Below are 13844 nucleotides of genomic sequence, written 5' to 3' on the forward strand. Positions count from 1 at the left end.
ATGCATTTCAAACATACTAGTATCTCATTCTTAATAACATATCTCCAAGTCATAAGGACCCAGAGGAAGAAGCAGTGAGAACCTGGTAATGAAGCTCTTGCAGTGTTGCGATAAGAAAAATATACAGCATGCTTAGGATAGTCTTGAATGACCAACATTTTTGACTGAAATTATTTCCTGTTTGTATTCCTGTCTTGTCATTAGCGATGCTACTCTTTTCTGATCCACTCTTTTCCCAGGGAAAGGGAACCTTTCAAAGATTGTGTTTGCATTATTGAGTGTCTTGCCATCTTTCAAGTGTGTGAAATGTATTTAGAATGCTCTTCAGAAGCTGTTGTATTGATTGAGTGTCTTTGTCATCTGCTGTAGCCCGAAACACGATCCACAACCATCATGATTTCCAAGGCCGTAAAATCCATGCTGAAGGAAGTACATTTTAACGGTAGCCTGATCCCTGTGTCCAGTCTGAACGACAGTTCTGGTAAACTGAATCTCCTCTCACTCATTGTGAAGACCAGGCCCAGATTGGGATGCTTCTGGCAGGAACCGAAATACCAGTCCAGAGGCTTTACCCTGAGTGATGTGCTGAAGCCTGGAAAGCTTGGAGAACCTGAAGACAAACCTTTAAACCCAGGTAAACACTGCAGCCCCTCCAGCAGGGTTGCCAGGTCTAGCAAAAATGTACCTAAATAAATCCCTTTTGCGCATGTGCATAACTATAGATACATCTGGCAGGAGAGTTTGAGTGATGAAAGTTTGATCGAGGATCTCAAAATCTCTGAGCAAGAAACACTTGGACTAACTTAAAAAAAATGAATGTTAGGCTATTTTCTGGCAATTGTGCCATTATTATGTGCCAGATGTTAAGACTACAAACAGTTATAAATGGCCCATTTGCGAGATTGACTTTCAATAGGTATAGGCATAGACTACAGACTAAAATCTGGGTTTATGATTGTGATTCAACTTTTCCATGGTTTGCTTGATAGATGCAGGTAGCCTATAGCCCCTCATAGGCCTACATCTTATTTCAAATAGCTTACAGTAGCGTAGGCAAGATGTCAACTGAACGATTTAGCAGTTTGCTTAGTTCAAATTAGCAAAATAATTTATTAAACATGAATAGCGAGTCGATTTCGAGTTAAGAAGTGCTTGTGTTATAGAAATATTTTATGTATCATTAAGGCAAAATGTTGGGAAATGTCAAAGGTAAAATATAGTAAACATGATGGACATTTTATAATCCAGATGCATGCCTAAATAAGGAATATAATCAATGCAGTGTGTAACCGTGCTTTAATGAATGTATGTATATAATTTTTTAAGAAAGTGTCTGAGCCACGCCACCAATAATAATGAGATAAGGGAAAGAGGCCTCATATGGAAAAGTGCCCATGGCCTTTTGGAGTAAACCACATGTGACATCTGGACGTTGAAAGATAAGGGTAGAGTGGCACTAAAATAAGTTAATCATTTGCCCTAAGGGGAGTAACTGTATATGCTATGTAAGCATGATTGTGCACTTGTATTTGTATAAAAGGAGATCTTTGAGCCAAGGAGAGCCAGGTGTTCCATGGAGCAGCTCGGCTTTGTTACGCGATAATAAAGTCAAATTTTTGGATCCACAAGCTCCAGTTTCTTGAGAGATATTTTTGAGTTGACTACTTTTGAGTCAAATATTTCTACGACATAAATGGCGAGCGTCGCCAGGAGTTGGAAACAGGGACCAGAGACGATGGACATCTGCGCCTGTGAAACGGCCTGGACGGACCATACAAACAAAGCGGCCGCTTTTAAAAAAGGTAAGCCAAGTTCTTACTTATATAGTATAAAGTTTGTGTGGTTCGATCCGGTGCCCGGCCTCAGCCGCAGAATACCAAGCAGGTCTCTCCAAATTTAAGAACCAGAAAATTAGAGACTGGGAGCTTTTGGATTTAAGAATACATGTCGATGTCACTCTGTTGTTCGTCTGAACCGTCTGTTCAATTCATTTGATTAATTTGATTCATCCTGCTGATCGCTTTGTCTGGGTTGCTTTGGCACGGGCGGCTGTCCATCTGTTTGAACGATCAGATAATAAATTGGTCAAAGCCCTACAGATACCGCTCTAAACGTGTCAAGGAAGTGTATCGTTTAGAGGGCTGCTTAGGTAGGCAAAAATCCTGTGCAATACCGCTTTTTTCTGTGTCGGAAGTGTATCAGAAAAAAGGGCTGAATTTACAGGTCGCTTAGGAAAGCGTAAGATAGAAGTCCAGTAAGCGTGTGTCGAGGAAGTGAATCACCTAGAGGGCTATATAGGTAGATAGAAATCCTGTAAAAAATCGTCTTTCTTGTGTCGGGGAAGTGAATCAGAAAGGGTTGATCAGGTAAAAAGATAGGTCATCCGGAGTACGTGACATAAATTGGAGTTAACACCGCTCATCCTGAGTAGGTGAACGGGTTAAACAGCCACTAAGGCTTCAAAATATAGAGAAAGTGTTAGATAGAGTAGGTCTGATCATCTCATGTGGATGAGTGGTTTGATTGGGCTACTGTGAGTCATTCAACTGTCTGATTCATTTGGGCACAAGTGGCTGCTCATCTGTGTGAGTGAGAATAATAAAAAATCCTGCAAATAATAGCCTTTTCTGTAAGGAAAGGAACTATATTTGAGGTTGTTTGAAGCTTCTGCCTGGTGGAGAAAGGGCATGCCCAATCTCGCATTAGGAAAGAGAATAATTCATGTTATGTGGATATACATTTACCAACTGAGTGGAAAATTCACATTACTAGGAGGGGTATGAGAAATCCTGTAGGAGGAACAGGTCACGTGTACCGGTGTGATCATATGACATCTATGCATTGTATTTTGGTCAATCTTTCAGGGTGTGTTTCTGACATTATATTTGGAAACTTTAGAGGTGATGTAGTATTGTGATAAATTGACTACAATAAAATAATAACTGGGATAGGGTTAACATTCCAAATTTGGGCCCTTTGATAGAATAAAATATTCCTGTAGGTTATACAAGTAGTAATTAAGCACGTTTGAGAACAACATTGTGTGAATGTGGAATGAGAGTGGTATAATGGTGTAAATGAGTCGCACTCTGAAGTTTGAATGATGAGATATAGAGGTGTGTATGATAATTATATATACGTTTGAATAATAAGCTTTTCATGTAAATGATATCTTGGAGTTTCGTACAACAATGCCTGTCATATAATTTTGTAAGATCAGTGAATAGTGACCAGCCTTCTACAATTCTGGGAGGATTCTATGACTGAGGGGAAGGATTTGGGTAATTAGTTGTTGTTCCGCTGAGATTAGATTATGATTAACTGATTTGTGGCAATAGAGAATCATTAGAAACATGAATGGTTTGGTTGATGTGAATATATTAGAATAGAATGAATTTTATGTGAGAGTAATTTATTATGAGGGATTGGATGAAATAATAGGTGCTGACTTGCACACCCAAAAACGTAGACGTACGTGAGGGGTGGGAGAAAGTACATAGATCATTTGATAGAAATAAGAGTAGGCATTATGATAACTATCTATCATTTTAAAGCAGAGGTGAGATAGTAAAGGAATTTTAGTATAATAGGGGGAAAGAACATAATCCATTTGGTTGAATTCGTTAGATCTGTTTCCAAATTAATGAATGTAGATTTGACTCGTTGACTGCTAAAGCTTCTAGCTTGTGAAATCTTAGTCCTGTAAAGCTATTTTCTGATAAAGTGTGGTATGTGCCAGATACTAAAACTGCTGACCATTATCATTGGAATAAAGGAGGATTTACTTGTCATTTCAATAAAGCATAGATTCTACATCGCTGATTAGAATCTAGGTTTTCTAAGTATAGTTCAACTATGGTTGTGGGTTGTTTAGATTGACGGAACAGTCAGGATAAGACTGGACGATTTAGCAGCCTGCGTCTTTTCAGACTGAAGGACTCACTTATTCAACGGGAAAGAAGGAGGAGTGACTATAGTCTAATCAGAAAGGACAGTTATATACATTTGAATAGCGGACTGGCAATTGCGATAGAGTTGTGGCCATAATTTGAATTGTTTAGGTAGACTGGAATGAAAGTAACGTCTTTTAATAATATGAATACAAATATACTATTAGTTATTGTTGGGTTGTGAATAGACTTTAATAATGCCATGTTTTAGTTCTCGGGTAAAAGAGAGTCGTACTTGCTTGACTGTATCGAGCTGAAAGAGATATTTGAAGCAAGTCTGAATAGTTGGATGGAAAACATTTATTTCACAAATTCTAATTGTTATTACTTTATTCTATAGTTTGCGTGACACCAGTGATGTATGCAAATAGTTAATTAATTCTAAAACTATAATTTTTTTCGCTACGTGGACCAGTGGAGTGTAGGTAGTTTTAACTATTATGCTGATGGGATAGTACCGACTTAATGTAGGTTCTAGATTTGTTCAACAACAAGTTTGTATTTTAAACTAAATTAATGCAATAGGCTACAATTATAACATTATCAGAAAAAGGCACAATCTAATGCGAAACAGTTATTACATACAGTGGGGGAAAAAAGTATTTAGTCAGCCACCAATTGTGCAAGTTCTCCCACTTAAAAAGATGAGAGAGGCCTGTAATTTTCATCATAGGTACATGTCAACTATGACAGACAAAATGAGAAAAATAAATCCAGAAAATCACATTGTAGGATTTTTAATGAATTTATTTGCAAATTATGGTGGAAAATAAGTATTTGGTCAATAACAAAAGTTTCTCAATACTTTGTTATATACCCTTTGTTGGCAATGACACAGGTCAAACGTTTTCTGTAAGTCTTCACAAGGTTTTCACACACTGTTGCTGGTATTTTGGCCCATTCCTCCATGCAGATCTCCTCTAGAGCAGTGATGTTTTGGGGCTGTCGCTGGGCAACACAGACTTTCAACTCCCTCCAAAGATTTTCTATGGGGTTGAGATCTGGAGACTGGCTAGGCCACTCCAGGACCTTGAAATGCTTCTTACGAAGCCACTCCTTCGTTGCCCGGGCGGTGTGTTTGGGATCATTGTCATGCTGAAAGACCCAGCCACGTTTCATCTTCAATGCCCTTGCTGATGGAAGGAGGTTTTCACTCAAAATCTAACGATACATGTCCCCATTCATTCTTTCCTTTACACGGATCAGTCGTCCTGGTCCCTTTGCAGAAAAACAGCCCCAAAGCATGATGTTACCACCCCCATGCTTCACAGTAGGTATGGTGTTCTTTGGATGCAACTCAGCATTCTTTGTCCTCCAAACACAACGAGTTGAGTTTTTACCAAAAAGTTCTATTTTGGTTTCATCTGACCATATGACATTCTCCCAATCCTCTTCTGGATCATCCATATGCACTCTAGCAAACTTCAGACGGGCCTGGACATGTACTGGCTTAAGCAGGGGGACACGTCTGGCACTGCAGGATTTGAATCCCTGGCGGCGTAGTGTGTTACTGATGGTAGGCTTTGTTACTTGGTCCCAGCTCTCTGCAGGTCATTCACTAGGTCCCCCCGTGTGGTTCTGGGATTTTTGCTCACCGTTCTTGTGATCGTTTTGACCCCACGGGGTGAGATCTTTCGTGGAGCCCCAGATCGAGGGAGATTATCAGTGGTCTTGTATGTCTTCCATTTCCTAATAATTGCTCCCACAGTTGATTTCTTCAAACCAAGCTGCTTACCTATTGCAGATTCAGTCTTCCCAGCCTGGTGCAGGTCTACAATTTTGTTTCTGGTGTCCTTTGACAGCTCTTTGGTCTTGCCAATAGTGGAGTTTGGAGTGTGACTGTTTGAGGTTGTGGACAGGTGTCTTTTATACTGATAACAAGAAATCTTGCTTGTTTGTAGGTGACCAAATACTTATTTTCCACCATAATTTGCAAATAAATTCATTAAAAATCCTACAATGTGATTTTCTGGAGTTGAAAGTCTGTGTTGCCCAGCGACAGCCCCAAAACATCACTGCTCTAGAGGAGATCTGCATGGAGGAATGGGCCAAAATACCAGCAACAGTGTGTGAAAACCTTGTGAAGACTTACAGAAAACATTTGACCTGTGTCATTGCCAACAAAGGGTATATAACAAAGTATTGAGAAACTTTTGTTATTGACCAAATACTTATTTTCCACCATAATTTGCAAATAAATTCATTAAAAATCCTACAATGTGATTTTCTGGATTTTTTTTCCTCAATTTGTCTGTCATAGTTGACGTGTACCTATGATGAAAATTACAGGCCTCTCTCATCTTTTTAAGTGGGAGAACTTGCACAATTGGTGGCTGACTAAATACTTTTTCCCCCCACTGTATGTCATTAATCCAGTAATGATACAAAGCTAGAAGGATAATAAGAGGGAGAGTGAACCAAAAAAGGCTGGCTTAATTACATCACCACCATACACAGAAGGGGGGCAGTATTCTCAGGTTACGGGTCTAGTCTCAATAACAGGGAATGTAGAGATAGAAGGAGAAAAAAGGAAGCAGCAGGTTTTCACACCAGGAAGAGGAGAACAATCACAGTTAGATATAGACTGTGATGGATGAACAAGAGTATGATGGGAAAAAGGATGTGGAGAAGACAAGTAACGAGGAGGACGAAGAACTTGAACAGTATGCTAACTCTGAACAAGAAAAAAAAAAAAAGAGAGATCCAGAGGGGAATCCACTGATGACAACACTGTTCAGGACATCATTGATGGAGGCAATGCCAACCCCTGTCAGAAGCCAACTAGAAGATGTGGTGGGACTAACAGCAGAATCCCGCAAGGAATTCTGCGACCATATTATCCACGCAATGGAGAAATACTGGAGGGATGAATGGAAATTGGCGGAGCAATGGAGAGAGATTCTAAGAAAACTGGGACAATTGCAGCTGGAAGAGGTCACAAGAAAGGACAAAAAGAAAACACAAGCTACACCTGTCGTCCAGGAAGGTCAACAACCACTGCCTCAGCAGCAAGGCCAAAGAGCTCCTACCTTACCAGTAGTGAATGTGTACACACAACAATCCCTTGGACAGTGGCAAAACCAGAATGGTGGACCAAGAAGACCAGGGGGATTGTCCAACAGGGTAATTGGCAAGGGAATGGGCCCAGCTTGGCTGAATGGCAGCAGTCTTAGAACTTGTGGGAAGGACCAAATCAGGATAGCTAGAGAAGCATTTATTTTGGACTAGAGGACAGGAGACAGCACTAACTTCTTGTGAGTTCTGGATTGGTTACACAACAATTTATATTTTTACTAAAAACAATACAACAGGTTGAAATGATTAGATTACTGGAAAGTGGTTATGGGTTTGTTATGTTATAGGTATATATTCCACTTAATGAAACATGATAAATGTCTGATGTGTCTTGGTTGGGAGTCTTTTCTGGGATTGATGGAAATCCCCTACAGAATGAATGATGAAGGAGATGTAGGAGACCCACGTCTCAAACAACATTTTAATAGATACCTGGGATCAAATATCACTGATTCCTTACACAGAGAAATTGACTGTATTTGCGGTTACGGAAAAGCCTCTGGGTTTAAATCTTTTGGGACTTTATGTCGTTTTATGTGCACTGGATTGTGGAATTCATCGGGGAAGGGAGCAGTCACAAGTGATGTTCTTGAGGGTTTTCTGAGTAGGAGAATTAGGAGATGTGGGAATAGAGAGTGAGAATTTCGATTAGGAGGTATCAAAATGTAAACTAACTAAATGTGTACTTTTTCTTCCAGGAAAAAGGGGGGAGTGATTTTCTCTTTTCTTTGAAAAACTTTCAGAGACTATAAATTGGGCCTGGCCATTTTTTGTTTGTTTATTGTTTTACTATATGGTGTTTAAATAACCACAAACAGCCCACTTAGTATGACATGTTAGCTGTATAGGATTTTTATTTGTATTTTAGGTTTTTTCACAGGATAGAAGTGAAATATCTTAAAGGGGCATGTAATTTGGGTTTTTATTTACTGAGGGATAAGTAAATACGTGTGATTTATTTTGAAAAAAGCTGTACTAAGGACTTACTGTACACTCGGGATACAACATTTATGAAATGTTTTGATGGTTGTTAATGAGTAGTATACTTTTGGATGGAACAATTCATTGAATGATTTCAATGACCTCTGCAATCTGTCCTGGCTTTATAGTGTGACCTGATCACCCACACTGTAAATCCTAGAGGAATGCTGAATTGGGGGTTAGATATAATAAGGATAATTGTGAAGAAGTTTATAATTTGGAAAAAATCCTATATATTAGTCCAAACAGGACAAGGATGAAGTGAGAGAGTTAGTCCTGAAGGAGAGGTATTCCTTGAATAGTGTTATGGGATACAGTTAAGTAAAGATATGCTCAAAGGTTGTCATTTTAAGTTTAGTTATTATTTTTGGTTTGATAGGCAATATTGTTGTTGTTTTGTTTTTTGAACACATTAATCACGATGTGATGCATGTGTCCAAGGGGGGAAGTTGGGCTTACAGAGGTTTTAATGTTTTATAATGGTTTTGTGGGGAAATATGCAAGGTGTATTAAGGATATGAGCAGTGGTAATAATGTGTTATGGGTTAGGTTAAATCTTTTTTGTTTTTGTGATAGGAGGCATGGTGTAGAGGTGGTCTGTCTATGAAATGAGTGGACTACAACAAGCTGGAAGGAGGTGCGATTCATAATCTCAAGGCTTCTCTTGACGGATGAGAGGACATAAGTAGCATACTGTGTCTCACCTAACCTAACAATGTTCTTAAGATTTTCTTTTCATGGGTGAAGATAACTCTGCCCAACTGAGTAGGAGAATCAGAGTATTTTCTGCGCCCTGGAGACTATGTGATGGCAAAAGACTACAGAAGAAAGAGCTGGAAAGACCCTATGTGGAGGGGCCCATATCAGGTGTTGTTGGCTACCTCAATGATGGTAAAAGTGGGAGAGACCGATACTTAGATCCATGTTTCCCACTATAGGAATGTTCCAACCCCAGGAGAGGAAGACGGCCCCCCATTGGGTAGCATTGTTGTCTTTTGTGTTTGTCTGTGCTTGTGTCTTTGCAGCAGTAACTCCGAGCTTTCCTATGGGTAGGCTGGTAGAAGGACACTCTTCGCAGACCGATGTCGATAGATTGAGAGGGACTCTGGCTGATCCGGAGACCCTAGTGACGGAAGAAGGTTAACAGCTAAAGTGACCATACATCATCGTCCAGGTTACACCAACGGCGGTACGGATAGAGGGGAGCGTGACCTGGTATCATCTAAACCATTGTACCAGTGAGGGAACCGATGACTGAGAGATGAGAGAGCTGAGGATGCTGGCGAGAATCAGATGGGTCAGGATGGCAATTACTGATGAGCTACGTGTTCTTGCTGATTCCCTTGGCGGAGGGGCAGATCTTCGAGATCTTCGAGACCTTCAAGACCTCCTAGATCTTCGAGATATTCCAGACATTCAAGATGCACCAGATATCCCCATCATTGATTTATCTGCACTTGACTAGTTCCCTGAGAATAATGGGAATGGGGTACTGATAATAGTAAAGAGCAGAAGAACAAGACATGGAAGGGATATAGACAGGATTAAAATGTATATTCTTGCACAGGCAGGAACCATAACTAAAATACAGGAAGGGATCACTATTAAAATACAAGGGTTAAATTATTATTGGTGTGGGAGGAACCAGCACAAAGAGTATGGGGAAGTCACATGGGGTAGTGTGACCTTAAGATAATGAAAGAAAGAGACAGGTGAATCATAGACATAATGAGAACAGCCCAAGACTTAGATAAACAATTTGATGTAGTATTTAGTGTTAGATTTCCAGGGGGAAGTGTTATTGGAGTAGTTATTCCTTGGGAAAGTGCACTAAACCCTGTACATGTTAGAGCCATACCAAATACAGAAGAAAGGGAATGGAAGGAGCCGTTAAACAATGATTGGTATAGATGAGTACAATATATTACATTAAAATTAAATAAAGAAAATAGTCTAATATGCACCACATCTCCGTTTTAAATAGTTAACAGTAGTTCAACATCTCCAAAGTTACTAGGACTGTGCTATGATTCAACCACAACTTTTGTCATATAAGGAACTCGGAAAGACCATATTGGCCAGCAGAATGTTTGTAATATTTAGGAAATCCTAAATATAAACAATTTTATAATCAACCAGGATGAGGAGAGAAGGGTAAGCAATTAGTGGTTAGAATAGGAACAAGGAAAAGGAAAGCGCCAGAGTAATGTCAAATAGACTATGAGCAAATATATAGGAGTGGTACAATAAAACAATTGGGTTATAGAATTTAGAAGAATACAAGGGAGAATGTGAAATATGTGGCATTTATACAGATAGCCTTTGGAATACAGGGACCCCTTAAGGATTTTTTTTATCAGGCAGCAGGATCAAGTATTAGAAATTGCTATTAAGAATGATTGGTGAAACATAATAACTTGTCATATAGTCAATACTTATAGGGATGTTTTGGATTGGAAATTAACTTAACCAAATTGTTATGATTTGTCCTTTCTCAAGGTTGCGACGGATGGTGTCTTAATGCATAGCAGAGATAATTCGGTCCAAAACGGTGTGAACCTCAATAAAAACCAAAAAAAACCTCTACCCGGCTGAAGAGGAGCAACAAAGGCGTTGAAGATGTTCCTGTTCAGAATCACCTCTACCAGGAGACCTGAATCAGAACCAGCATCCAATCGAAGCAATCAACTGCCTTTTCTTTTCTCTTATGCCTTTTCTCTCAAGAGTGTGACAGGAGTCCATTTGGAGTGGGCATGAATAGAGATTTATTCAAATATAACATCTCTGATGGTGCTGGTATACTGGTTGGCAAATGGACAAAACAGAATGGGGGTAGAGGTGAGGTGGTTCAGGTGTGACATTGGAATTGGGATATTGCCATGGGCAATCCATGATGAACTATGAAGCTATCTGAAGAACATAATGAAGACGCCAGAAGATTGAGTGCCGGTAGAGGAAGGGAGTGTTAGTTGAGGTAGTATGTTGATTAAGGAGGTATTATACACTGCTAAATGTATAGTAATTTAGACTAGGAATGCATTAAGATACTGATCTGTTGTAATTCTCATTATGAGGAAGTGAATGATAGAATTATGATAATATAAATATACATTCTGCCAGTGTCAATATGTGCTAAGGTGAGAGTTTTAACTTTGAATGAAGGAACCAAGGTGACTAACTAAGAATTGTCATTCTAAAGTTGTTTTGAATAATTAATTTGATTATGATTATGAATTATAAGTGGACTGATTGATCTGAATAAGTTATTAATATTAATGCCTAATGATGTTGACATTGCAATTAATGGATTAGATATTGATATTGATTCTTTTGATTGTTATAATACTTGTGATATGGGTGAAAAAGGTTATGTAAGCTAAAGATGTTGACACCATTCTTAACATGTCCTAGATATTATTGTTAAGACAAAGTTGCATATTTTGATGTGTTAGGATACTAACACATATGGGAAATGCTACAACTAAACAAAAGTGGGGAGCAATGTTTACAAAGAAATACATCCAGTTCAGGGAGCTCCAGGACAGTATGTTAATAAAAATGGGAAACCTTGTAATGTTAAAGGAGGACCAATGGACTGTCCATTCGGGAATCCTGCATGTCTGTATGGGGTTGTTCCTGGGGGTGGATGGGCCTGCCATGGTTACAAAGCTCAACAGAAAAACTTGGAGGTTAATTTAGAGGAAAACCTTTTAGACTTTTATCCAATACCTGACTGGGCTCTGGGTCCTCATCAGGATGGGTTTAACAATGAGGAAGATATATTGGTTTAAAATATACATGTAAAGGTAACCACATGTGGCAAGGCTAAGAATAAGTAAATGCACAGGCTTACATTCATTTAACAGTTAATCTTTGTACTGTTGGGACTTTGTTGGAAGTCCCAAAGGGGGGAATATATATAAATATTTTATGTATCATTAAGGCAAAATGTTGGGAAATGTAGTAAACATGATTGACATTTTATAATCCAGATGCATGCCTAAATAAGGAATATAATCAATGCAGTGTGTAACCGTGCTTTAATGAATGTATGTATATTATATTTTTTAAGAAAGTATCTGAGCCACGCCACCAATATAATGAGATAAGGGAAAGAGGCCTCATATGGAAAAGCGCCCATGGCCTTTTGGAGTAAACCACATGTGACATCTGGACGTTGAAAGATAAGGGTAGAGTGGCACTAAAATAAGTTAATCATTTGCCCTAAGGGGAGTAACTGTATATGCTATGTAAGCATGATTGTGCACTTGTACTTGTATAAAAGGAGATCTTTGCGCCAAGGAGAGCCAGATGTTCCATGGAGCAGCTCGGCTTTGTTACGCGATAATAAAGTCTAATTTTTGGATCCACAAGCTCCAGTTTCTTGAGAGATATTTTTGAGTTGACTACTTTTGAGTCAAATATTTCTACGACAGTGTTCCCAATAGCCAGCTGGAATAGGCTACTGAGGATGGGGTCATAATTTCAATCACTGAATTAAATATTAATAATATGTATATGAACTGAACATGCTTGTCAACAACAGCCAGTGTTTCTTTTATTCTTTTTTACCTGTAGCCTAATCTGACTGACTGTTACTGTCAATCTAATGCGTTCTAACAATTGATCGGCAATTGCGATAGAGCTTTGATAACTTACATTTTAATTAACTAAACATGGCCATTAATAATTGCATAATAACACAAGGCTACAACAACAATAAACTGAAGTTATAGGCTATTTATTAAATCCGTGTGCCAGCTCCAGGTAGGCTACACAAGTGGCACAAATTGATTTGCAATGACTCCAGTGATATAGTCATTTCAACATATTTATTGTGCCAAATGGTAGCCTACAGTAGCCTACAATGGCATATCAATGAATAGGCTAATAGGCCAACAGATGCAAAGGTGTCATTTTTTGCATTTGTCAGTTTCATTGAGGACTTTTCCCCATAACAGAATCACGCTAGGAAGTTCCATAACTTCCATTTCAAATGTCCACTAGTACATCCCCGAGACACCTAGAACTGAGCATGTGTAAAACACTTTGCTTGAAACTGTTTTCCATAAGCAAAGTCGATATTAGAATGTAGTTTAAACAATCTCCACGCAAATTATTCTAATGCGCTCTAGTGTGCCCAAAGTCGTCTTCCAGTGTTTTGTCGACGTTATTTCTTGATGCGCATCAGTTCTAGCGTCTTAATATGTTTTATTGTAAAAGGGTTGGGAAAAATAGGTGTCTCTATAATGACATTCTAAATAGCCTACCTACAACTGGTAAAACGTTTTCATCAATGTAGCCCAAACGTTGGAAAATAGCGAACATGGCAACCCTGCCTTCCGGGAACAATTTGCTTACAGTATCCTCTTTGTATTACCGTAAAACTTGTTAAACGCAGTCTGAAATAGCTGCCTGTCTCTTTTAATAGCCTGGCAACGGCACCAATTTCTGCAAATAAATGCCTGTTTCAAATAAACGCCAGGTGTAAAGGCATTGTTTATGAGGTGACCATGAAATGTTTAGAAGGTTTTATGTTTGGTTTGTTACATTAAATAAACCAGTAATAACTCGGGAAAAAATTATGGCAATCATCCGTTTTTATCGCCAGTAAGAAACTGCTAGTCATTGCCTTCTAACAGCTGAGAATTGCTAGTTAACTGGCAGGCACAAAAGCAGTCAACAACTTTGGGAGTACAGACCCCCAGAAATCGGCCGATCGCCTATATTGCCGAAAGTGCACGGTCAAAGAGGAGAATAATTATTCTGTCAAGGAAAAGCAACACAATCTCACACTCAATTCGTGCAAATATGTACAAAAAGTATTTTCGTAGATTT

Source organism: Coregonus clupeaformis, unplaced genomic scaffold, assembly GCF_020615455.1.
Source record: "Coregonus clupeaformis isolate EN_2021a unplaced genomic scaffold, ASM2061545v1 scaf0228, whole genome shotgun sequence".
NCBI lineage: Eukaryota > Metazoa > Chordata > Actinopteri > Salmoniformes > Salmonidae > Coregonus > Coregonus clupeaformis.